The 27,199-nt window shown below is 41.7% G+C and overlaps 1 protein-coding gene across 3 annotated transcripts in view; it reads left to right on the top strand.

Moving 5' to 3' along the window:
• Positions 1 to 27,199, top strand: part of MID1 (midline 1) — a 331,223-nt gene that overhangs the window by 139,288 nt on the left and 164,736 nt on the right. Inside the window, exon 1 of one of the 3 annotated variants that reach the window (XM_060233956.1) lies at positions 4,217 to 4,560. The exons of the other annotated variants lie outside the window; for them this stretch is intronic. The gene's annotated coding sequence lies outside the window, so the exon portion shown is untranslated. Of the gene's footprint in view, positions 1 to 4,216; positions 4,561 to 27,199 lie in introns of those variants that run through there. 3 annotated transcript variants of the gene reach the window in all.

Below are 27,199 nucleotides of genomic sequence, written 5' to 3'. Positions count from 1 at the left end.
GTAAGCTGTTTTGGTTCCCCCCACACTGTGGAGAAATAATGTTCTTTTCCTATGTAGAGGCTGCAAGAAGGGTGGAGGCAATGGAAAACTAAAGTCAGAGGGGCAGATAAAGGGAAGGCAATAGGTTGCCAACTCCTGATTAGGAAATTCTTAGAGATTTAAGGGGTGAAGCCTGGAGATGGTGGGGTTTGAGGAGGGGTGCGACCTCAGACAAGTACCATGCCATAGACTCCACCCTTCAAGCCAGCCATTTCACCCTGGGAAATCATTGTTGCTAATCTCCAGGCAAAGGCTGGAGGTCACAGAATTGCTTCTCTCCAGATGGCAGAGATCAGCGCCCTCTGAGGTGTTTGGAGGGGAGTGAATGCCTTCACTTGAGTGGGTGAGAAGACAGCAAAGGTGAGGAGATTCTTTCTAGAGCCCATTGTATTTTTCTTCACAATTATTACTAATTCTGTTATAAAACCCTAAAAACTTCTGTCTAGAGATCTTTTCATCATACCTTTCATCCTGTTCTCAGTAGCTTTTGGGTACTAAACTTCCTACCAGATGAACAACTTTTGGGTACTAAACTTCCTACCAGATGAACAAATAAACCTTATTTACTCTATTGTAGTATTTTTAGTTCATCCTAGTAAAAAAGCATCATGCTATGGCTATTTTTGGAATTTTATTTACAGAGCAACACAGCTATTTACAATCTTTGCCAATTCAGGAAGGTAAAATTATTTCTTGTTGAATCTCACAATTCTCTCTAGCCCAAATCTATACAAGCATTTCTCTTTTTTCAACCAATCTTTTACTGATACTCCAGTGCTGACATGTGAGGATATTTTAGAATTAAAAGCAATATTGATAATACTCATGGTCAGTCCTATATAATGCACAGCCAGCACTGGAAATCATTTTGAAGCTGTAACCAAAGGTGAACCAATCAGTTTAATCACAAAGGCAACTGCAATTACACCCTTGCTTTCCAGTATGTCACGTACTTCTGAACACTGTCACTGTCTTTTGCATCATAACATCAGAAGTCTTATCATTGACATGCAACAGATTATAACTTTCCAAGCTGCATTGTGTAACTGAGTATTAGTGAATATTTCAAAGATACCCTTCAGAAAGAGACTGAAATATGTACCAAAACTATCTCACAGGTGCCTTTGGTTTCTTCAGAAAGAATTTTATTTGTGTGTAGGTAAACATGAAATTAAGGAAGCATCCATTGATCCTGAGCACAAAGTTCAGCAATGCTGTCGTTGCTGCTGGGAAAGAGAGCAGGAGCTTGGTGAAAACAGCTCCTGGGCTTCCATTAATTACGATTTTCATTTTTTCCCTGAATGGGAAAAGGAATGATATGGTCTGGTAGTTGGAAGAATAACAAGACTACACTAAACATGCATGTGATTTTTCCCCCCTGAAGTCATGTTGATCCGATTAGTCAAGGGATAACTACCCTTGTGCTTGCTTCTGCCTTGGATTTCATTAGGGATTCAAGGTGTGAATCGCATGTTGAAAGTCCAGGATCCTAATCACAACCCATGACCTCTTGACTTGCTTCATTTGTGCAGCCTGTAACTAATAACTAATCATTATTCTTGGAAGGTAGTTCCCTGTGCAAGCACCAATTGTTTCTGACTCTGGGGTGACATTGCATCACGTTGTTTTCATGGCAGACTTTTTATGGAATTGTTTGCCATTTCCTTCCCTAGAAACACAAATGATTATCATAGATTGGATCAGTAGTAGGGTAAAAAAGTCTTGGTTTAGACATTGTTATCTCTTAATCACTTCCATTTTATTATTTAATAACATATCTTATCCCATGTGCCAAAATTTACACAGTACCTGTAATAGTCAGAGTCTAAAATTATACTGCCACTGGATTTCTCTTGGCCATATGTAACAATTCTTAGGGAGTTCAGACTATTTGGTGAGTAGAGACTATTCTCCATGAGTCCATAACCATTTTTGTACACTGGTCATCTATAATATGCTAACAAGAAGTGAGGAGAACTTTGTCATAAATTTACATCTAGTAAGAAATGCATGATCTAGTAAAAATTCCTGGCAAGTAGTGAGGAAAACTGTCATAAATTCATATCTAGTAAGAAATCTGGCATAGCCTTGGATATAAGAATATTCTATGGTCTGTGATTCCTGTCTTTATATTTGATACCTTTTGATGAGTGAAAATTATGAAGTAGAGAGAAGGAAGAGAATTTCTTAGGCTCCTGAAGTGCAAGTTGGTAGTACATCCCTGCAAATAACTCTTTTTCCCCTCCAGCTCAGCTGAGCTGCAAGAGACTTCTTGATTTGCAAGGTATTTCCTAAGTAAGGATTTACTCTTCAGCTAGATAAATACAGTTATTGCTGTAGCAAATCCACAGTGATGGGCTTCTATTCAGACTTCAGATTTCCTTGATTGTACCCAGAGATCAAAAGGGCAGATTTCCATTTAGAGTGGAACAGATGACATAACAGCTAGAACTTAGTTTGAGGCACGTGTGTAACGAAGGAGATGGGGATTTTAGAGGAGGCTGAAGTTGGTTCCTTATTTGCAGATCCTTATTCGTGAATTCAACCAAAAACACTGAAGAGAGTTTGAAACCGAAAATAAGGTCTGGACCCCCTTCTTCAGGGGACTCTGCCCTTTGAGAAGACATGTGCTGCCTCATGGTCCAATCAGCAGTTCTCATGCCAGCTGCTCCAAAACAAGGTGCCTCCAGGACACTCAAACAGACAGACGCTGGGGACAGGCTGTACCCCAAAACAATATTTAGACCACTCCAAGTGACACGTCCCCACACTCGGGGCACTGTCCTCTTCAAGAAGACATACAGAGGTGCCCAGTCCAAACAATCAAAGTAGCTGTTTTACTGCAAAGGAACTTCAAGAACAGAATGGAGAGAGAAATCGCTGAATTACAAATTATTATAAAACTTGGAACAAACAACTTACTCTGGAGCAGCTGGCACGAGAACCGCTCTGTGGACCATGAGACAGCATGTCTTCTCAAAGGGCAGGGTGTGTGGCATGTGGTGGTCCAAAGTGCATTTTCGGGTACAGAGGGCAAGCAATCAAAATAGTTCCAAATTCAAATCTCCTTTAAAATACAGGCTCCTAGGTGGCACCCCAATTGGAAGTTTGTGGTTCCGGAACCAGTGTTTGGACCAGGCACCTCTGCATGTCCTCTTGAAGAGGACAGTGCCTCGAGTGTGGGGATGTGTCACTTGGAGTGGTCCAAATGTTGTTTTGGGGAACAGCCCGTCCCCAGTGTCTGTCTGAGTGTCCTGGGGCACCTTGTTTTGGAGCAACTGGCATGAGAACCACTGATTGGACCATGAGGCAGCACATGTCTTCTCAAAGGGCAGAGTCCCCTGAAGAAGGGGGTGTATGATATATGGGGGTTCAGACCTTATTTTGGGGTTCAGAGCTTTCAAACTCTCTTCAGTTTTTTTGGGTTGAATTCACGAATAAGGAATGAATAAGGATCTGCAAATAAGGAACCAACTTCAGCCTCCTGGATTTTAGGACCTTAGACTGAGTGTGTACATTTGTGTGCACTTTTTCCTAAGAACAGTGTAAACAACCCAAAGGTCATATAATAAATCCAGCTTCAAAGCAAGGGTCAAAGAGACTAAACAAAGTACAGCAGATAAACACTATTCCAGAAGAGCACACCAGTAATTTTATTTTCACTTTGTAGGTTGTTTACTCCTTGAATTGATTGCTTGAGATTTGGGGAACCACTAGAGAGGAAGGCTAGGCTTTCTTTTATAATCACCCTGTTTGTCTTCAGCTTTTCAGATTCTTGTTTACATGGTACTTTTGAAAGGAGGACTGCAGTTATGCTAGGTAGAAATGCATCTTCCTTTGTGTCCTCTCATTTGCTGCCCATTTTATCACTCTGTGTACCAATTTTACAGAGTTCTCAGGCTGCTGTTTGTAGAGATAATTTTTAAGCTGGCAAGCAAGGCTTTCTGAGGCACTAGCTCTCTGTCGCTTCATTTCACAATGCAACTTTAGAGGGAGCAGGTAAAGTTTAGGAGCCTGTTTAAGGTTGGGAGTGCCACCGAAAATTTAAAGACGAATTAAAATAATCTCTCATCATACCACAGGTTGACTTCCCTCATGTAGCCAGAGACACAGTTTCCAGCTGTTTTTCAGTCTCTTAAATCCTTGAAAGCTTTCCTAATCCTCGTGTAGGCAGCCCTTTATGTGCGACTGCTCCCTCCCTCGCTTGCTGATTGGTGAGGCTATTCCATGGCCTAATTCAGCCAACTACTACATCTTGGAGCTGTGATTTGAAATCGGAGCTAGGCGGACAGTTGCTTCTCTGACTCGTCATAGGCTGGTAGCAGAGACAAGGGCGAGAAACTTGACATTGCCTTAGGGGAGCGGTGGACGCCGCCCCCCTCCCCTCCCCCCCCCACCAAAAAAGTCGTTCGGGAGAGGGAAACTTGCCGGCGCGTGGGGAACCGTGGATGGACCTGAGTTTTCTCCTGACGCTCTCTTGTTTCTTGCCGGATGGATAATGGGATTCTAAACATGAGGCAGGTAAGGCTCTCGCAGGACGGCTAGGCGGCTCCGGGTGCTACCTGAAGAGGGAGAGAGAAGCGGAGAGGTTGGCTGCCTGGTGCCGCTGGTTCGTTCTCCGCGCGATCTCGGCGAAGGCGGGAGCGCCTTCCCAGTTTGTCTTGCAGTTTTTTCTCCCCGGTGCTGGTGACGTCATTTGCGAGGCATGGTGCGACTCGGTTCGGAAAGAGCGGGGTCTCGCGAAGGGTTGTGCAGGAGCCGGGCGGCCGAGCCGGGGGGGGGGGGGGCTCCGGACTTCGACCTTTGGTAGTTGACCCAGGCAGGGGCGGCGGGGTGCGTTGCTGCAGACCTGTCAGTGGCACCGCGCTCGGCCAGTCGCCCGGAAAGTGTTCCTGGGCGAATGTTACCCCGTCAGTATTTCATCACTTTGCATCTTTTCGATTTTCGAGCTGACTCGTTTGTTGCTGTAGTTTTTTTTAAAGAACGCGGGGTTGGTTGGTTTTTAAAGAAAGGGAAGTATCGTTTATTTTCAAGCTTAGCAGCTATAAACAGAAACTAAACTTTAGTTTGTAACGTTCTCAATAACGCAGCCAAGTTAATGGCTTTGTTTTTTTCTTTAGCACTAACGTGCCGTTAAATCTTCTTTGCATTTAAGGAAATGTATTCTAGATAGCGCCTCTTTTTTCACGAGCGCTGCTAGTAGCCCTTCGTTTTATGAGGTCAGTGCAGCAGCAAGTTCTAAAAGAGAGTTTTTCTTGTTTCTCCCTGTGCGTAGAATATCTCGCTTTAGTGGTCTCTTGCAGTCTTGAAGTGGATAGAAGGGGAGGGAAACGGGGGTGGGGTGCTGCACCTGTAGTAGAAATAAAACCTTACACACATATATATTTTCATTTTGAAGAAACAAGATCGTGATCGTTTTAACTGTATTCAGAGCAATTTCCCCAACAGTGAGGGACAAAGCCAATCATGGCCTTGGATTTTGCTTTCCAGAGACCATCGCATGTGGCCTTGTCTTTTCTCTGTAGGAAAGCAATTTATTACTTGCACTCAATCAGATCATTATCCAAGCAATTGTAGGAGCATCCTAGGATTCATTATCACCACTAGGGGGAGCTTTGGTAAGGAAGGTTACCGAAAAAGTTAAAATATTGCAAAACGCCAATACATACTGTTTTAAAAGTATGTTTGTTGTTGTTTTCCCCTTGCTTGCTGCTGTTAGCAGGCTATGATACTTCTGCTTAGAATAAAATGATACTTCTGCTTAGAATAAAATATTGTACAATATTTCTGAACAAAGAACAGGTGTGTGACATTTTAAAAAAGCGATTGGGGTGAATAGGTAAAACAGAATAGGAGAAAGGATTATTCTTTTAAAAAGAAAAGAAATGACTCATAAAAGATACAATATTTATTTTGTCTTATCATGCTGTGCTTCATTTTGAATCCAGATCCCCCTCCCAGCAGTCTGTTATACGTCCAAGCTTACAAGAAAAAGGAAATTTGTTGCTGTGGATTTCTCACATGCTCAACATGTGTGACAAGTAATGTGATCTTTTGCCCCTCTCCAAGTACGTCTTACCAACATCTTAGCCATGAATGTGTCCATGCTCAGTTCTTCTTATCACTTAAGAGTCATGTCTCACATTACAACTGTGTGACTTGTAAATGCTCTCAGAAGTCTCATCAGTGATACTAAATATATTGTCAGGATTAAAGTACATTATTGGTGTACATCTTGTGATCATCTTAATGTTGTCCTGCAATGCTTGTGTGTGCACAGGAATTACTTGCATGTAGTTATCCAATATAATGTCAAGTAGCTTTTTTCACTGTAATGCTTATCTCTCCATGTTCTGGCTTCTTTTCATATAATGGAAAGGACCCTGTAGTATCTTTTTGATATGCTTCCAGATCTCTGACTTAAACTTTATAGATTTCATTACAGGTTTGGATTGTTTTCTGCAAAAACAAGTTTAACTTCTCTCCTCTCCATAAATATGGCTTTAGTCTAACACATTATGATTGTCAAGTTAGCTTTAATCTGTTGAAATCCCACAGATGTTGGACTGGATCCAAAATTATCAAAGCAGAGCTTGCAAAAGAGATCTTTGCTCTCTTCCTCTTCTCCATTTCACTTCCCAGATAGCTGCTCCTGAGGACTTCAGGAGCAGTATGTGATGCAGGCCAAGGGATTGTAGTGGAAATTCCACTCCTGGTGAAGCCTGTGTTAAGAGTGGAACAGGAGTTTGTGAGTAGGTTGATCCTTCCCATATGCTGCAGTGTATCCCATCTGGAGGGCCTTTAAGGTATGGCTTTGGATGTGGGTAAGAAAAGAAAGCCCTGACCTGAATGGTCTGGGCTAGCCTGATCTCATCAGATCTGGGAACCAAAGCAGGGGCGGCCCTGGTTAGTATTTGAATGGGAGACCACCAAGGAAGTCCTGGGTTGCTATGCAGAAGCAGACAGTGGCAAACCACCTCTGTTAATCTGTTGCCTTGAAAATCCTATGGAGTCTCCATAAGTCAACTATGACTTTACTGCACTTTCTACCACCAAGTAATGAAGCAATGGAGCAAAGATCTCTTCTGTCAACTGTGCTCTGTTTCTGGAAGATATGACCATGAAATATGTTTGAAGGATCCATTATTTCTGCTTCTCCACAGCTGGAAGCAAGTTTGAGAGTTTCCAAACAAATGCATTTGTGACTGGGGTGTTCTGAAAATAATCAACACAATCCTGCATAAGTTTGGCAGGATCAAGCTCATAGCAAACAGAATACTGTATGCATTCTGGTTTATCACTGCAGTGGTTACATAGACATTTGTGTTATGTGATATGTGAAAGAGGGGGTGGAAAATTTGCAGATGGCATACATATAAAAGCCCATGTAGTTGTTCACCTTCTTTGCATATGTTTTTGTTATTCTTCAACTAAGCATAAGTCCTTTTATTGGCAATTTAATACTTGCTGTAAAGTAAGAATGTCTTTTCTGTTTTTTTAAATTTTTTTAAAAACCCTTAACGTCAATTCTTGGTGAGAATTTCTCCCATCCTTGTGCATTGTTCCTCTGAATCTGAAAGGGGAAAATGTACTTTTATGTCTGAGAATGTTGCTTTTGTATGTCACAGATAATAATAGAAAAAAGTGCATGGAGCCCATAGGCTGAGAGTGTATCAGTTAATTAGTGGCTGGACATTACACAGTAGGAAGTCTGGCAAGGTTTTGTGAGTGTGTGCGCATATGAGTATGTGTGTGTTGTCTGCTTTCTTTGATCACTTCTGTGGTAAATAGACGTGCAGAGTAACTATGGCAACATGTGCTGTAGGTTTGTGGGAACAGGGGAGACTCAATCACTCAACAAAGAGTAGTTTGTTAGAATAGTTGGTTATGATTACAAAAAGGTGGTAACAATCAGACTATTTAAAAACAAGTTTTGGGGGGGATGTGCATTTATGTTACTAAATTAAAAACAAAATATTCTTCTGAAGCTGTAGAAGATTGATTACAGTGCAAAACCAGAAAAAAAGAACAAATAATTTTAAAATTGATTATTTAATAAAATGAATTGGGTGGGTGTTAACGGAAGGTTTAAACTACAACAAAATCAGAGTTGATGAATGTGATACTGACATAAGCAAGAAGGTTTCAAAGTCATTTGGGAAACCCAGAAAGTAGGGGATTTTTTACAGACCTCCAAGGCTTTTTGTACATAAATGTTAAACACCTATTTCAGTTACCTGCCTGTAGGGGTCAGACTTGAAATTGCATTGCTACAAGGAAAGCTAGACACACATCCACTGGACAAGAAAATGTCATTCTCTGTCTCTGTTAAGTCTTACTTGTAAATGCTCACCAGTATAAAGGCATACTGTCAACCCAAGTGGCTAAACTAACAGTGGGATGTTTCCCTGTGTCTGAAATGACACCAAGCAGAAATTTTTTATTGTGTTTTAAATTATTTAACTCTGTAGCTCCACCTGATACCCATCTGACCATAAGAATGTCCATCAGTAGAAAGCTTCCATTACAGTAGCGTTCTGGCATACTTTATAACCCCTGGGAATCTTTGAATTCAGGCAAAATCATATTGCCTTTCAGAGATCCTTAGTAAACTACAACTACAGTGACAGATAACACTTTCTGTGATAGAAAATGTGTCTACCAGCTAAATGCTTGTTTGTTCATAAACTTACTGGGAGCACTGTTGATCCCAGTAACCCTATGAAGGATGATACATATGATGAAATTTTCATTTGATTATTGCCTTTGGAGAGTTTGGAGATGGAGGGGATTGCCAACTCCATTTTAGGAAATTCCGGAAGATTTAGGGAGTGTAATTCTACGGAGCCCACCATTTTTTCCAGGGAAACTGGTTTCTTTTGTCTGGAGAGTCAGCAGAATTCTGAGAGATCTTCAGACAAATGCACCTATGCATTACCAAGCTTAACTCTTGTTGATTTATAGCAAATGAGAAGAGTAGAGATGCAAACAGTTCCCCCAGTTTTCATGCTGTGGGCATCCTCCTTGGGTGGTCATTTTTCCAGCATCTTGCCGTGATTAGAAAGGGTCAATCTAGTGCCCAGAATGCCAATATCCTCATCACTGAGAGACTTCTTTTCAAAATGAGAACAGTTCATAAAGGACAGTTGCAGCCCTATGAGCCTGTTTTCACAAATGAACAAAAATATATAGAAAAATTCAAACCCCTTGGTTTTATCGGACCCGCTAGCTCTGCTGTTTGCCACTTCTTCCATGCAGCTGACTGGTTGCTTGATATGGGAGAAGGCTGCTCCATTTCTTTCAGACAAGTAATTTTGTTAACTTGTCCTACTGGAGGCAGTAGGGAGCAAGGAGAAGCAAGGCGAATGAACTAGAAGCAATGTTTCATTTGTTGCTATTCGCTGCTAACATGGTAAGGAAGGTGGGCTTCTAGCACAGCTAAAGAAAAAACTGTCAGCCTTTTACCTTTAAAGCGCCTTCCAACCTTGCATCATGGGAGAGAATCAAACTATAGCAACAATATCCATGAAAGCATCTGTGAATTTCTTCTTCTCACTTTTTAAAAACTGCTTTTTTGTATACCAGACATATGAGAATATTCCATGGGGCCATGTAATTCTGTGGTCGCTATTTTTCATTGTCTGCAGAGTTAACCAAGAGGAAGTAAAACTGTATTCCACTGTGTGTTGCCTGTCTCATCGTAACTGGAAGAAAATCTGAATAGAATTTTTCTGGATTACATCCCGGTTCTAATTTCCATTAACTTTCAGTAAGATTTGCATTTAAGTATTATATATGAATCTGTCTTTTGAGTTCTTTGGTCCATCTAGCTCAGCATTATCTATTCTTACTGGCAGTGCCTCTCTGAGGAATTTTTTGCTATAAAGGAAAATATATTCTCATCAGTCTTGAAGGGACAAAACTAAGAATCCTTTTGAATATCTACAATAGTTCTCTGAGGAAGGAGACAACCACTGGTGATTCCTAAGAAGAATCACTGTGAAAAAAATTTGAGAAATGCCATTCTTTTTTCTTTTTTTAATTATATTCCCCTACCATGAATCTGATCAGAATTGCACCCCCATTTGTAAACAGAGGGAATTCCATCCCTAAAATGACAGAGGCATTCCCATGGTAAACTCAGGGATGCTGTCACATCTAGTTTGGCTCCATAGAAGTCCTAGTTTCCCTTTTCCCGTTAGCCATGAAGCTGAGTGACCTTGGGCTTATTACTCAGCTGAGCCTATCTCACAGGGTTGTTGTGAAGATAAAATGGGAAGGGGGAACCATGTGTGCCCTGCTCAGTATATATGTGCAAATATCACATAGGTTTACATATGAGTTTCGTTAAGTCAAAATATTGTTGTGGTTTTTAGTATGTTACTTATATATGTCATGATTTGAAGGCTGCATAGGTTGACCAGGTCTCCCATTGTAGCAAGGGACCCCTGGGCCTCATCACTGCTCTTTGGAGCAGTGGGAACAAAATTGGGGAGTGTGGATTGGTTTTGAGCTGAAGCTGTAACATTTCCAGTGCATGATATTTCTAGAGAGTAAGGGTAATTCACCCAACCCTCTATGGTAAAAAAAAATCCTAAACCATCACTCCAATCTCAGACCTATGGTAAAACCTGAGATGAATCCTAGACATCATTCCGACATGATGATGTTACTTATGGGTGTGTACTGAAACTGACATTGCAGTGTCAGTGTGATGCCAATTGACAGTATTGCACCACCACACCTGGTTTCTCTCAGCAGTTGTCACTGCTGGGCTGGCAACCCTAGGGCTATGGGAGGTTACAGGAGCAATAAATGCTTAGGAATTTTTTTTCCATTCTAGATTTCCCCCTATAGTATTCCCTTACTTGTTAAGATTAGACAAATTCCCATCTGTTTGCTGCTCCTAGTAGGCAGTGAGTATACTCAATTCTCAGCAGAGTGTTTCTCTCACTTTAATTTAGAAAATTTTATGTTACTACTTACCTGGGAAATCCCCAAGACAGGTAGAAACAGTCCCCTCTATATCTGGCCTGGCTTTACTGTCCTCCTGGTGCAACCGACTACCAACTCTTCTTGTAGCAGGAAGGGCCAGAAGGAGGACTGAAATATTTTCCATTGTAATAAGTATTTTATAACATGTTGTCTAAATGTATGTGCAAGTAAGAAACACAAAGAGCAATCCTAAGCAGGTCTACTCGAATTCTACTAAAGTATGTTCAATGGGGCTTACTCACAGGAAAGGGCTCTTTGGATTGCACTGGCAGTCTTGGGTTTTTTTTACCCAGACAGTCCAATATTTGTGTTTTCTGTCCAGGAAAGCAACCTGGAGCTGACAAGTGAGAAATTTCTAACTGAGCAGCAGAGAGATGTAACCAAGCATGAATAGGACAGCTCTCCTTGCCCAATCAGAACTCTGGCTTTCTTCAGCCATCCAGTTCTCAGCATCAGTAGGTGAGAACGCAGACACCTTCTGGCAGTGCAGGCAAGCTGCAAACATTACTGTGCTTTGAATATCTGAAGGTACTTTTAATAATGTTAGTTCAAATTTGATGGAAAAGTTTAGCTCTCTGGCTGCAGAAGGGTCACTTGAATGAAGAAATCAAATTGGGTTGGGAGTATTACAAAACATTAAAAATGACTGCATGGAGAATCAATGTAATCATGACATGAGAGAGTTAATCCTTTTCAGAAATCTGAATCATTTCTTGTCCACTAAGAGCATTCTCTCCAGAATTAAATCCCAGTACCTCCATCACTTTGGTTCTACTTCATTTGTAGTTGATATTTAAAATTTAAATTACCAGCAAGAAAACTTCTTTTAGGAAACATGTCTGGATGAAGCCCCTTGCCCCCAAATTGTTGGCAGACTAATTTAACACAGCAAAGGTGCACAATGTGATTAAACTGTAGATAAAGGCTTATTCAGGAACTAACATACTAGATAGTAAAGAGGAGAGACAGAGACAGGATCCTAACTACAGCACTAGCTGAGAGTCAAATTTAGGGTGTGTTCACACTATACTAAATAATGTGTTTTGCAACTGGATTTTTGCTATTCTTACACAGTAAAAATCCAGTCGCAATACACAAAGTTTAGTGAAGTGTGGTAAGTGTGGAACTTCTGAGAAGAAGCAGGATATTGCCTAAGAGTAGCAAGGAGACAGACAAGGAATGACACTCAACAGGAGACAAGATGCTGACCTCACTATCCCATCTGTCTTCTTGCTGCCCTCTGCGTGGTCTTCTTCTTTATACACCAGACATTGCCTGTTCTAACAAATCCCTACAACAATTTTTACCTGACTCTTTCTTTCTATTTAAGGATGAAATTCTATGCACAGTTTTATAGGAGTGAAACTCAGGTATTCTGGTTCAGACTTCCTAAATTTAGCAATATCGCAGATTTTGTTACAACTGTCAACAAGCGTAGAGCTTACCTGAATGTCAACTGCCAGACTACTGCACTACCTTGGCTATAATTTTTTTCAATTTTAATTTTTTATTAATGTATAGATATGTTTCTCAGTCGATAAACTGAGGCAACTAGCAAGTTCTCATCTTCTAATTTTCTTCAGCCTCATGTACCCTATACTCTCTTACTTGGGAGTAAGTCCCAATTCCTGAAATATTTTATTCACTAAGAAGTCTTATCTCCTATCTGACTATGCAACAGATCTCTTGTTTCAAAGCAGCCACATTTATTGGCACCAGCTATGTGGCAACTAAATATACTCAGGAGACACTGCCCCATCTTTTGTCAACAAAGTTAAAAATAACTGCTTTAATGGTTGGTCCTGTTAATATAGAAAGAGCCCCATGGCGCAGTGTTAAAGCTGCCGTACTGCAGTCCTAAACTCTGCTCACAACATGAGTTCGATCCTCAGCGGTAGCTAGGGTTTCAGGTAGCCGGCTCGAGATTGATTCAGCCTTCCATCTTTCCGAGGTCAGTAAAATGAGTACCCAGTTTGCTGGGGGAAAGTGTAGATGACTGGGGAAGGCAATGGCAAACAACCCTGTAAAAAGTCTGCTGTGAAAACGTTGTGAAAGCAACGTCACCCCAGAGTCGGAAACGACTGGTGCTTGCACAGGGGACCTTTCTTTTTTCCTGTTAGTAGAATACGTTATTAGTGTCTGTCAGGACTTTTTTTTTAAGAAAAAGCCCAGCAGGAACTCATTTGAATATTAGGCCACACCCCTGACACTAAGTCAGCTGTAACTACATTTCTATGCATTCCTGCTTTTTTTTTTTTAATGCCCTGGTGCCTGTGAATATATGTGAATATGTGCCTGTGAAAATTGCCAGTCCATTGACTTCCATACAGCATACTTCAGGACTTTTCCCTCCTGCATCCTGTGTGGAAAAATCCTGGCATATTTGTAAGGTAAAAACTATTAGGGTATTTGGTTTATATAGCAGAGTTTTACCCAATGATAGAACCATGATAATTAATGCAGTAAACGGCAAAAAAAAGGAAATTTACGTTTATTCAAGTAGATCCAGTTCATATTCATGTGGCAGTCAAAAAAAGGGAAAGAAGCCTAATCTAAAGAGTACTTTCACAAATGGCCAGCTAATCCAGCATCATGCATATAGGAGTATGAGGGCATTATATCTACAGGGAAGACTTGCAGAGACATGCGTCTCTATGAAAGGCCACGTGCATAGTGTGAGAGGACAGAGAGAGGGTTGGAGGGCAGCTCCCAGGTTGAGTTTTATACCCTGCCCTTTACTACCCGAAGGAGTCTCAGAGCAGCTTACAATCACCTCCTCTTCCTCTCCCCACAACAGATACCCTGTGAGGTAGGTGGGGCTGAGAGCTCTGAGGAACTGTGACTGACCCAGCTGACTGCATAGGAGTGGATCAGACCCAGTTCTCCAGATTAGAGTCTGTCACTCTTAACCACAATAACACAGCTGACTCTCATTCAGTTGAGAGGCATCCCATTCAAGATCACACCTATAAATGATTAGAGTGATGTAGCACTACAGAATGTCTAGGCATGCTGAGTCATTCATTCCCAAGGAAAACAGGATCAGGTCCAATAAGAACTCTGGGTTTGGGTTTTCATCAGGTCATATTATTAGATTTGATTTGCTTAACCTATTGGTAAATGTCGCTTTAAACTACAGTTCCTATTCTGCATCTTCTGTTCTGTGCTAATGGTAGAATTATACTTACTAGCTGACAATCAAGCACCAACAGAACTTTCTTTCCTCTTTGCTAAAAACTTGGGGATAAAATGTCCTATGCTTTTAACAGAGGTTAATATGTGGAAATAGGCACTTGAAGCTTTCAGTGTTCAGGAGGTAAATAGCATCACATTATGCTTCTGTTAAAGGAGCAGGACATATTTTCTCCAGGTGGTTGTAAGGCAAAATCAGGTTTAGATGTTTCTGAACTCAACCTTTAGGGCAGAGGTGTCGAATTCATTCATTATGAGGGCTGGATCTGACATAACTGTCACTTTGTTGGGCTGGGTCATGTATGCCATAAAATGTAACATGAGGTGCTACAGATATAAACTATAAAGCTGATTTCGGATGCTGAATGGCAATAGCAGGTGAATGACAATAGCAGGCTTGATTGGGTTAGGTGTGATATGCAGAGGGGTAGAATGTGTGGAGATACCAGCATTGGTGATGAGACAGGAAAACTAGGTCTCAGTTCCATCCTGGAGAATGCAAAGTCTGACATTAGAAACCACAACATTCAGTTGCTGACCTAAGAGTAGCAGTGCTCTTATAAAGGAATTTCAGTTAGAAAGAGAGACTGCTGAATTGCAATAGATAATGAAGTTCAATAAGACAATGCCTCCTCCTGGGCTGAACTGAGAGCTAGTTTTCCTGTCTCATTATTATCATTTGGCATCTGAAATCACTCTGCTCTCCAAGATATAAGGATCAATCCAAGTGTTCTTATTCCTAATCAGGGTCTTTTTGAAAGTAAAATCCAGATAGGTACAGAGAAATCCAATCTTTTTAACAAAAAAACCCTTTTCAGAATAAGTCAAAATAATTTCTGCAATGTAAATTGTGCTTGTCAGAAGAATCCATCCTCCCTCCCACCCACTCAAGAAGTGTGCTTGCACACAAAAGCTTATACCTGGAATAAAACACTGTTGGTCTTAAAAGCTGCCAAGAGGCAGGAAGCAAAGAGCCAGTGAGGGAGCTGGGAGAAAAGCAAGCAATGGTGTAGCTGCAGGAGCAGCCCTGGAAAAGGAAGCAGGAGAAGGAAGGTGCTCAGAGGCTGGATCTGAGCCCTGTGCAGGATGAATCTGTCCCACGGGCCACATGTTTGACACCCGTACTTTAGGGTCCTAAAATCAATTAGTGACACAACCTAATCTAGGAGGCGTAATGTATGTAGTTATCAATAACTTTCCATATCATGTATGTTTTAGTGGTGGCAGGGCGGAGTTGACAGTGTTTTTACCAAGTGCATCTGGTATTTTTGTTGAAACCATCTGGCAGCCTTAATCTTGGAGAAGAACTGTGATATTCAGAATAATTTTAGTGTCCTCTTCCCATTGGCTTGAGCACACATACAGATTCAGAGCTTTGCGGTTAGCTCATAATTTTTGCCTCTGGGCTGTTATTCTGGAATAATAATCTCTCCCTACAGTTAAAACCTTTCAGGATGTTTCAACTATGCCAAGTGTCCTGGGTCATTCAGAGGCCAACGCATTTTTCCATGTAATGTGAATACCATTAGTTGCAGCAATCTTGCTATTGTTTACACAATCACTTATCCTAGAATGAAAGACAGGTGAACCAAAGGTGCCTGATCTTGTCATGGGTTGTTGGTTCTCTTTGAACTCCACTTCAATTTTGCTTCACACCCTGAGATGTAAACAAATCAGAGGCTCAGGTGTGTTCAGGCACTCATTTCAAATACCCATCAGCCTCATCGCTTGAATGGTAGTTGGAGTCCAAAGTGCTCCATTTTGCCAAGTCAATTAATCATATTTAACTGAATCTGTATCCCTGCTGCTGCAAGCAGTATTACATTTTGTGCAACAGAAATAGTTGTGAATTAATGTACCTTTTAATGCCTCTTTGAATGTGACTTGTCCACTTCAGTAGTTTCTCTGAGATTTATAGTTGAACATGAATCTGGGGCTTTTTGCTTTGGTATCAATAAATAAAAGGCATTTTAGCTAAAAATTTCTTAAGCACTAAACAGGGAGAAAAGTTGGTTCATTAAATGCAATATGTTGATAAGGTATTAAAGGAGAGTGACAACAGTATACATTGATAGCATAAGACACTAATGCCTTACAGACATATACATTGTAAAATTCTAACTGGGAGAAGGGAGGCTTATTACAATAGATAGGTCAATGTGATTTGACCTAGTTTTGCTTAGCGGTTTAGAAATGATGTCAGTATTACTTATGTCACTCCCTTGGATGGGCAATTTAACTTTCTTTTTTGCATTGTAGCCATCTAATATTTTGTACATTTATGTATTCTGTTGTACGATCCTCCCAGGCAAAAATTTGCAATCTGGATGTATCCTGCCCTTGGGAAAGAGTGCCATGCATTCTTTTCCTAAATGAAAAAAATCACCCCTGCTGTTCTAAAATCCCAATAATTCTTGTATATTGTGCATAGTGAAAATAAGGAATGAACAAATGCCATAGATGCAATCAGTAATCTCAAGAGCAATGGGTGATTTCTCTTTGACTTTCAAAAACATGAAAATTGATCTTTGTATTGGTCTTTATCCTGCATTATTATTGTCATTTGCATTAGAAGCAAGATTTATTATTCAAAAAAATAGTTTATGGTTATTATATGCAGCCAATTTTGATAGCATTTTTAGTGTTAAATGGAGACAAAAAGGAAAGTATTCATAATGGTAACTTCTTAAAAAGTTAGCAATAAAGCCTACGCCATTTTGCACCTAGGTTGTACACAAAAATGTGGGAGGGAATTAGCATTAGACTCAAAGAGTTCAGTGATATCATGATCACAGTGAAAGGAAAAACAGTGCCAGCCTGAGACTTCTGAATATCCTGCACTAGTGCCCAGGTTAGTGTACCATCCATTAGCTCCCTGCTGAAGCTCTGGGTATACCAGCTTTCCCTGTGTATAAGATTTCTTTATGTCAGTCCAAGACTTACTAAAATGACTATTAGGGCAGACTGGGATGCCAAAACAGCCTTGGAAAAAGGTCTTGCCCATCCTGCTGCTATCATTTCCTCACTTGACAAAGGATGAGATAGCTGGCAGGAGAAAGGAGAATGCCCTGTGCTATTACTTGCTATCCCCACTACACCTGGGCTGGCAGAGCATAACTGGGAGATGCAATGCACATGGCATCGGGGCTGATGGGGAAGCCAGCTTATGCTGTACTCCTCATTGTCTACTGCTCAATGAGGGCTTGGAGGTGGACAGGTGACAGTGCAGGGCCCACATGGATTTTTCCTGATACAGTTAATGGCCACTTTGCCCTGATGGTACGGTTGCCAGTCTCCAGATACTGCCTGGAGATATCTTAGAATCCCAAATTACCTCTAAACATCAGTTACCCTGAAGAAATGACTCCTTTGGAGAGTGGACTCTGTTGCATTATGTCCTACCCTCCTCAGGCTCTTCCTGCAAATCTCCAGGAATTTTCCAACGCAGAGCTGGGCAGCCCTGCCAGCTGACAATGTTTAGATTTGCAAGATAGCTCTTCAGTTACATTTTCTTGTCAGTCTTTGTTTCTTTCATATTAACTTTCATATGGTAGTTGGGTTGTCTCTTCTGGTAGTTGGAATGTCACTTTCATATGGTAGTTGGATTGTCCTGCCCTCACTGTTTCAACCGCAAAATCCTCATTTCAGTTTCATTTTTCCCTTGTGTGGTTGGAAGAGTGACTACGCAGATACATGTTGTACTCCCCTAAAAGTCCTTGTAGGTGCCTCACTGGGCAGCTGGGCCTGGAAGCAGGCACTGTGCAAGTGGGCCATAGACTTCCCAGGTAAAGGTAAAGGGGAGGGAAAGTTGATGAGAGGGTAGGGTTGCCAGGTCCTACCTTGCTGCCGGTGGTGGGATTTGCCTCATGTGTGTGAAGCAATGACATCACTTGGAAGTAAAATAATCATGCTGGAATGCTCTAGCATTTTTGGTATAAAATTCTATGGTGCCATAGAGTTGTATACCAAAATGTTAGTGTGTCCCTGTGTGACATGCCTGATGTGATCACTTCTGGGTGATGTCATCATGTTGGGCACCATCAGCTTTTTTGAGTGGGGCTCCCCCACCAGCCAATCCTGTGCTAGCGGGTTGGAGGCCCCAAGATTGGGGGGACCCCCTGCCCCCAGTGAGTGGTTGGGAACCCTAAGACAGGAAGTAGATTAACAGGGAAAGAGGAACTGCTTTGGGGGCTTTCAAGGAAGGGAAAGAGGAAGGCACAGAGCATGGAAAAAATGAGATGCCCCTTACATAGGGCTCCCAGCTTTGGTTGGGAAATACCTGGAAATTTTGGGGGTGGAGTCTGGGGAGGGTGGGGTTTGGAGAGAGAAGGGACCTCAGCAGGGTGCAATGTCATAAAGTCCACTCTCCAAAGTATCTACTTTCTCCAGAAGAACTGATCTCTATAGCATGGAGAATAATAATTTTAATACCAGGAGATCTCCAGGCCCTACCTAGCAACTTGACTAAGTCATTGCAAGTCCCTGCTTTTTATAGTTACAAATGACATATATTGATCAGAATTGCATACTTCTGTATAAATTCCGTACATATTGTAGATAATGACCATGCACCATGTGTTGGATCCAGAGATGCAACAGGGGCAAGGAAACTGTACTTCGTTCTGTTCTGCTGGTGCAAGTAGTAGTAGCTCAAAGTGTTGCCTGTAGAGCTTCATTTCAGTACTGTAGTGCTTCAGTATTTCAGCAAAAATAACTTGTTCTATGGTGCTTATTTTTAGTGCATCCTCATGCACAAGCAAGGGCTATTGCATATGTAGAAATGCTCTGTGGGGTCCTGTATCTGTGTCATAGCAAATGAAATAAAAGAACTGAAATGGAAGCAATCATTCATTCATCCCTAATTTTTAAAATGTGCACACAGACTTTTTCAGTAATATTACTGAAATATGTCCTAGCTCTTACCTTGAATATGATGAATGAAAAGGTACATAAACTGGAGAAAAGTTATATGTTATATTCTTTTGTTACAATTATCAGGTGAATTGTGTTCATAATAATAAACAAATGAATATGATATTTTGGCCACTTTTGATAGCTTTGAAAGACCAATGCTGTACATCATTGCAACCCAACTATCATTGTAAAAATTGCCTTCACTATAATAATAAGGAACAGTTGAGAAAAATGCAAAATGCTGATATCCATAGAACTTAAAAAAGAATAAAATTATTGCAAGTCATTCCCATGGGAGTCTTAAGAGTAGAGTCTCTTGATACTTTTCACTACCAAATTTATCATGGCATGAGCCACAATTAATTTGTCGGTCTTTAAAATGTCTCAAGAGTCTGTTATTCTGGTTAAAATTTTTCCTGCTATCCCTATGGAATACATTAGTTGAGTATTGCAATTTCCTTAGCCTTAAAGTTAATTTCCATAAAGTTAGCGGGATTTAAAAACAATCTTTCAGAATAGACAATGCTTTTCAGCAGAGTCATTGTCAACAAGTAAAAATAATACCCTGGGTATTTTTTTAAAAAAGAGCATAGTATATCAGCAAACCAGAAATTGAATCCATCAGTCATTCTACACTATATTGTTGTTTTAATTTTAACTGTTTATTATGGAGGTTATAAGGTTGGTAATTGCCTCAAACTAATGCAGACAATTACTTAACTAATATTTATGTTGACATTGGAAATAAGTAATTCAGGACTTCTTGCCAAGAACTTGGCACTGGATGATTAATACTCAAAACTGTTCAAATTTCTTTTGGCTAGTTTGCACTGGATAACTCCCTTGCCTAATGATGTGGCAACTTGCATAACTAATTGCAGACTTGAAATCTGACACTGATTGGTCACACTTTTCCTTCCCACTTATTTCTTTTGTAAACAAGGGAGGGAGAACATTAAGCTAAAGTAGTTGAGACAATTGGACCTTTATTTTAAAAATATTTGATCAACATCTCCCTAAAGACTAAGATGTGAGTTATACCATTTCAGAGACTTGTGAGATGATGATTGCTCTTTATGCATTTTGCTGTTTATAAGGTGTCAAAATATTATGATTGCTAAACTAACCAAAATTACCAATAAACTATACAGTACACTGAAATATACTTGCACTTGCCTGACTCTTTTTGGTTTCTGAGATTACTGAGGCATTGGCCACAGATATTCAAGCATATCTTCATAGTTTTATAACTAAAAACATTATTATCGGGAACTGTCACTATCAGAAGCTGATTTATGCATCTTATACCAGTTTTGTATAATGTGGGGTATAATTTGGAACAGTTGTTAATAGGTGAGCCCTGTTCATATCTCTGCTAGCTGTAGTAGCAGGACAGTTTGGGCCGGTGTCTAAGACTACCTCAGACTGTCTGAGACAACCTCCACCAGTCACCACTGCCTACTTCCCATCCAGTAATCTGAGCAGATGATTTTCTATCCCTTCTCATTCTCCAGGCATCTTGAAATAACAGCGTCACTATTCAGACAAGAAGGGATTCCCAAACTGTCATATCAGAGTTCAGGAAGCCCTTTCAGACATGTATCTGGACATCTGGTTGCCTTTCTCCTGGTAGAGCCTGGATTTCTCTTGGAATTCCACTGATACACAGACTACAAAGATCAGCTCCCCTGGAGAATGTGGCAGCTTTGTATGGTGGACTCTATGGTTCTCTATCCCTCCTGGGCTCTGGGCCTGAGACGGAGAGGTAAGGAAAAGGCCAAGAGACCAGGCAAAAAGCTGGAAATGTAGTTCTGAATGACCCCAGAAGTCTTTGTACACGTCATTCAGCATTTGTATATAAATCAAAGTTACATGTATAATTATGTATTCAATAAAAGCATATTTGCGAACATAGAGACAACAACCTATATACTCAGTAAAAACCTATTTGCAAAATAGTGAAAACAGAAAATCGAAAGTTAAAATGGAAAGATTTAATCGCCCCATTTGTGTTTATGCCGTTAGACACAGCCTCCCATGCCCACTCTATCCTTCAACCTGGAAGGGTCCTCTAAATCTTGATTTAACTTCAACTGGCCACATCTCCGTCTCTCAAAGAAGCTGGACTTCATGACTGTCCACAATCGCTAAGGGTCTGTTGGCACAAGTAGGGTTGCCAGGTCTGTGTTGGAAAATACCTGGAGCCTTTGGAAGTGGAGCCAGGAGAAGGGAAGGTTTGGGAATGGAGGTGCCTCAGTATGGTACAATGCCACAAAGTCCACCTTTCAAACCAGCTGTTTTCTCCAGGGGAGCTGATCTCTTCCAGCTGGAAATCAGTTGTAAAACCAGGAGATCTTCAGACCCCATCTGGAATTTGGCAACACTAGGCGTAAGTCTGTTTCCTTATTGTATCAGGGCTGGGGAATAGTGTGATAGCTTTTTGCTGGTGTGGAGTGAGCAAGGAATTTTGTTTAGTTTAACTTCCCCTCCCCCTTACAAATCATAGCAAATTATGTATTGACTTTTTTCAAGCTAATCCAGTATATTTCAGGTAATCACTAATGTTTGTTTCATGGTTGCCACTAAATTGTTTCATTGTCATACCTGTAAGGGAGCAAGTATAAAATATCAGGAAAAATATAAATTTGATTTCTCTGGGAATCCCAGCAATAGATTGCTTTGTTGATATGAAATCTCTGGAAAGTTCTAAAAAGGTTAAAAGCTCATAGGAGTAGGCCATTAGGAATGAGTGAAACTTTAATCTAAATCCTTTTTTTGGTGGGGGGAGTGTATTTTTGTGTGTGTCTGTGTGTGCACACACATGCCTCAAAGTCATAGTGACTTTTGGTAACCCCTACTGGGGCATGGAGGACATTCAGAAGCTTCATACTGCCTGCCTCTGTGTCCTGCTCCTGGTATTTCAATGAGGTCTCCCATCCAAGTACTTGCCAAGGTTGGCCCTGCGAAGCTTCCTCGATCTGATGAGATCAGTCTTGCCTGGGCCATCCAGGTTTAGGCATTTCGATCTGAATCCTTGAGAATAAGTTTGTTTTCCTAGTATAGTGTTGGCTTTTAATATAACTTTAACTTAGCTACATGTATCTTTAGATGGTTTTCACTAAGTGAAAATGAATCTGTAGGTTTTAAGAAGCTTGATCTGCTAAATGTACAGATACTTTTATTGGCAGCTTGTTTTATTATGTTTGGGCCCTACTGAAGATGGATGAAGTGTAGGGGTAATCTGTAATAGTTTGTGGCTGAGCCAGCTATGTCCCTGTAAACTGGAGACTCTTCCTGCAATATCCAGTATCCGTCCCAAGAATCTATGGTATGCGCTATAGAGAGTCTTTCTGTCAGAAATCAAGCAGTGGAAACAATACAGAAGGATATGGGACAGATGCATTACATAGCATAACAAGCAGGTGTTAACCAGTGAAGAGCTGAAGTGCCTTAGCAGCTGTGTGGTAGGCAGAGAGGATAGCTTGTATTAGTGTGACAATATGGTGATAGTAAAACTGCAGTTGTTGGATTTCTGCCCTTTTGGAAGGATTTGAAAGCACTAGAGAAGCTTTGTAAGACCCACATTAGGCATGGCTTTACTAGGTGCTAGAACCTCATGTCCTTTGAAAGCCTTTTAGATGTTACCCTTATGTCATAGAGAGGGGTCCCATCGATTTATTCTTCTATACATGGCAGATAAAAACACTAGTGTATGTGAAATGGAGATCATTTTTTAAAACTGTAAATTCCTTTATTTCTGTGTTCCAGTGTTGAGTGATTCAGTTTGCACTCATGAAAAGTTGCATTTTTCTTCTTAACTTGGTTCACAAGCATGTTAAATATGTTGGGCAGCTGAGACAGCAACATGAGGACTTTGTTCTTACCTTTAAGGGTAGGACTACCCCCTGGGGAAAAACAAAAAAAAAAATGGAAACCCAGAAAAGCTGTGATTTTTTTATAAAAATGGCCCTTAAATGACTGAAAAAGTTAATCCATCGCTTTATGTTATTGAAGACTGTCTTAACATGGCCTTAAACTAAAGTCTTCCTAAGCATATTTGAAACTTGATCTGAAACCCCATAGCACATTGAGAGTCCTTCGGGTAAAAGTGACTAAAATCTGGATTGCTGTGTTATTTCCGTAAACAAACTTACTGAAGAATCTCTTTGCCGCTAACATTTAGCTGCGTTTTTCCTGTACTTGAGCACTTCTGAGACATTGATTCAACCCCCCAGTTTTTTTTTTTTTTATCCACAGTGCTACAGATACTGATACGTGTGGCCACCAGTTTGTGTGGATAGGGCAACATACATAATTGTAGCTTTGATAGGAACAAAAAGAAAAAGATGTACCCAAGCTGTGCTTGTATGAAATTTTTTTTTTCATATTCCTTTGCCTACTGGGAGGATTCCAGGTCATGCACATGACTGACATACCAAAACTGAGAAGGGGCTTTAGTTCCTATATCATTTGAAAAATCAGATATTGGCTATTTGGCACAGTAACATCAAACTCAATAGTACACGTACACAGAGAGAACACCCCAACTGAGCCTTGGTCATCCTGACAGCATTGTGAAGAGAGGTATAAGAATGTCCCTATTGTTCCTGGACCTCTTGGTGACTTTCAGTACCATTGACCATGATATTCTTCTGGAAAGATTGGCAGGGCTAGAACCATGCTTCACTGACTCCACTCTTACTTGGCTGACCTGTTCCAGAAGATAGTGCTGCTAGTTTTTGGAAGAGGGGAGGGCTGTTGGAGGTAGTGGCTAGAGGAGCTGATGATGGGACATGGGGAGACGGGGCCGACGGAGCAGAGTGAGTGATGGCCTGCACTGGTCTATGAGTGGGGCAAGAGACGGTGAGAGGCTGCCACCACACACCACGGCCCAGGGTAAGCGGCCCCCAAAAGCCAACTGAGTAGAGTGGGCGATGGGGAACATTAGACTGTGCTGGCCTATGATTCAGGTGAGAGGCGGTATGAGGCTGCCGCTCTGGACTGCGGCCCAGGGTGAGCGATCCGGCTGGGCGACAAGAATGGAGAGCCGGTGGAGTGAGGAAGGAGCTAGCGGGGAGTAAGGAGTAAGGCGAGTGTTAACGTTGGTGGTGGAGTGCTGTGGGTGCAGCGCCAGCCTGAACCCATTGTTGGGGGCGGCCGGTGTGGACGGAGCCTGGAGCTGCTGGACAGGTAGGAGTGGCAAGTTGACGAACTTAACAACTAACTTACTAACAGAGTGCGGGGGAGCAGAAGAACGAAGAGCTGGGCTCTCAGAGAGAGAAGAAAGGAGCCGGTGGAGAACCAGTGAAAAAACAAAGTCCGAGACAGAGCATGACAAGAGCCAGGGGGGTGGGGCGCCCCGACCCTGGAAGGGGACAGGGGCTGGCCTAACCCGGCGGCTGAGGTGACGCGGACGGAGCTATACCATCAAAGGAATTGTTTACACTGGAATCTTGCACTGGCACTTTATAATAAGAACTATCATCGTTGTTTTTGCACTTTATAATAAAAACTACCATTGTTGCTTTTGCACTGCATACTAGCACTTAGACGGAATTGCTTCCTTTGCACCCTGCTGCTTTTTTGCCCTGTCTCTGCACTACCTCTGCGTATAGCACCTTGTACCAGCACATTAAAGATAAAGATCTTCTAGCACTTTAAGAACTATAAGAACACTTGCACCAGCACATTAGAGATACTGAAGACACTCTGACTGTTAAAGATCGTTTAGCACTTTAAGAACTGTAAGAACACTGGCACTTTAAAATCTGTCCTCCAGCTACCAAATCATCTGATGCTAGACCTCCCAGCACCTTAAGGAACCTTAAGAACACTAGCACTTTAACACCTGTCTTCCAGCTAGTAAATTATCCATTTAATACTACTATTCTGAGGGTTTTCATTTGGAAAAATTGCTTGTAAGTTGATTGTACTTGGACCTAATTGATTATTTAGCTACTAAATTGAATAGGGACATGAATTTTGCCAATTATTTAAATGGTGAGGGGGAAGAGGATTTATTTTTAGTTGGCTTGGATAAATTATTAGTAGAAAGTATGTGTTTTTAGTTAGGTCTTTAAGAATATTAGTAGATAGCGTATTAAACTGAGTGAGAGGTGAGAGGAGCAGAATACGTGACTGCGTGATCTGAGATTGGTGACCTGAGACTCTGTATAGATCTTGGTAAATGAAGATATTGAAGAAGATATTGGATTTATATCCCGCCCTTCACTCCAAAGAGTCTCAGAGTGGCTCACAATCTCCTTTACCTTCCTCCCCCACAACAGACACCCTGTGAGGTGGGTGAAGCTGGAGAGGGCTCTCACAGCAGCTGCCCTTTCAAGGACAACCTCTGCCAGAGCTATGGCTGACCCAAGGCCATTCCAGCAGCTGCAAGTGGAGGAGTGGGGAATCAAACCTGGTTCTCCCAGATAAGAGTCTGCACACTTAACCACTACACCAAACTGGTTCTCCTAAATGATGTCGAGTCAAGGGATTCCAGTGCTCCTGGGGAGGGGAAAGTATTGCGGTGGCAGCAGGCAAAATTGGTATGGAAGGAGATTGAGACACAAGAGGGCTCGTTCCCCTTCCAGCCTGTGTCCCATCCCAAAGATAGCAGGTAGAAGGGCCAAGTGGAAACACTCGCCTACGTCCCTGATATTGTGCAACGCCAGGTCCATAAATAATAAAACCTCAGTCCTGCAGGATTTTTTTTATCAGACAGAACATGGACCTGGCTTGCATGATGGAGACCTGGGTGTGGGATGGGGAGACAGTGGCTCTCTCCCAAGTAGCCCCTCCTGGGTTCTCCTTGGGGTGATCCAAGGGGAGTGGTCCAGCTGCCAGCCCTAGACGGGGTGCCATTGATACCGGCTCCTAAGGTCAAGAGCTTGGGCGTGCTCCTTGAGTCCTCCCTTATGATAGAGGCCCAGGTAGCAGCCACTATTAGATCCGCCTTTTTTCATCTTCGGCGGGTGCGGCATCTGGCTCCTTTTCTGGAGCACAATGACTTAGCAATGGTGAATAGATCACTGTAATGCTCTCTACATGGGGCTACCCTTAATGCTGACTCGGAAACTACAGTTAGTACAGAACGCTGCGGCATGGTTGTTAATGAGGCTCCCTCGATGGGAGCACATTCAGCCAGTGCTGAAAGAGCTGCACTGGCTACCTGTTGTGTTCCGAATCCATTTCAAGGTGTTGGTATTGACCTTTAAAGCCCTTTATGGTCAGGGACTTGTTTATCTGCGGGACTGCCTTTTCCCATATATCCCCCAGAGAGCACTGCATTCAGGGACAAAAAATCTGCTGTCCACCCCTGGACCAAAGGAGGCCAGGTTGCGTTTGACACGAGCTAGGGCCTTCTCGGTGGAAGCACCAGAGTTCTGGAATGCTCTCCCAGAGGCCATAAGGGCCCTGAGGGACGTTCCTACATTCCGCAGGGCCTGTAAGACCGAATTGTTTCGACAGGCCTTCGATGCTAAAACAGAGAGAGCTAGACATCAGCTAGAGTTCCCGGTGACCAACCGTCTGAAAAACAGAACCGCCAACTTAGTAATGGTAAGGCACCGTGGAATAGTTTTTAAATTTTAATTATATTAATGTTTTATAGATTTCATTGACTTATTGTTTTAAATCGTGTAAACAACTGTTGTAAGCCGCCTTAAGTCCGCTTGCGGAGAGGGTGGGATAAAAGTCTAATGTAAATAACTAAATACTAAATAAAGATGGGGGAAGAGCTGCTCAGCTCCATGACATTTATATTATGGAATCCTGCAGAATCCATCTTGTCCCTCATTCTATTTAAGATCGGCATTAATTTTTCCCTTAACAGCTGATCTATTGGGTGTGTGAAAGTTCTAAAAAGTTGTGTGGTGTTTTATATGACAAGTTGCTTGGAGAAGGAAATTGTATGGATGAGGGCAGATAAAATGAAACTCAGTCCAGACAAGCCTGAGATGCTCTTCAATGACAAAGCCCCTGGAGGAGTCAGTATGTGGTTGAGGCAGAGGAGTCAGGTTGGGGCAGGGGAGTCAGCCAATGGATGGCCGGAGGCAGT

This window comes from Heteronotia binoei, chromosome 3 (assembly GCF_032191835.1).
Source record: "Heteronotia binoei isolate CCM8104 ecotype False Entrance Well chromosome 3, APGP_CSIRO_Hbin_v1, whole genome shotgun sequence".
Classification (NCBI taxonomy): domain Eukaryota; kingdom Metazoa; phylum Chordata; class Lepidosauria; order Squamata; family Gekkonidae; genus Heteronotia; species Heteronotia binoei.
This window is presented reverse-complemented; position numbering and strand designations above follow the sequence as displayed.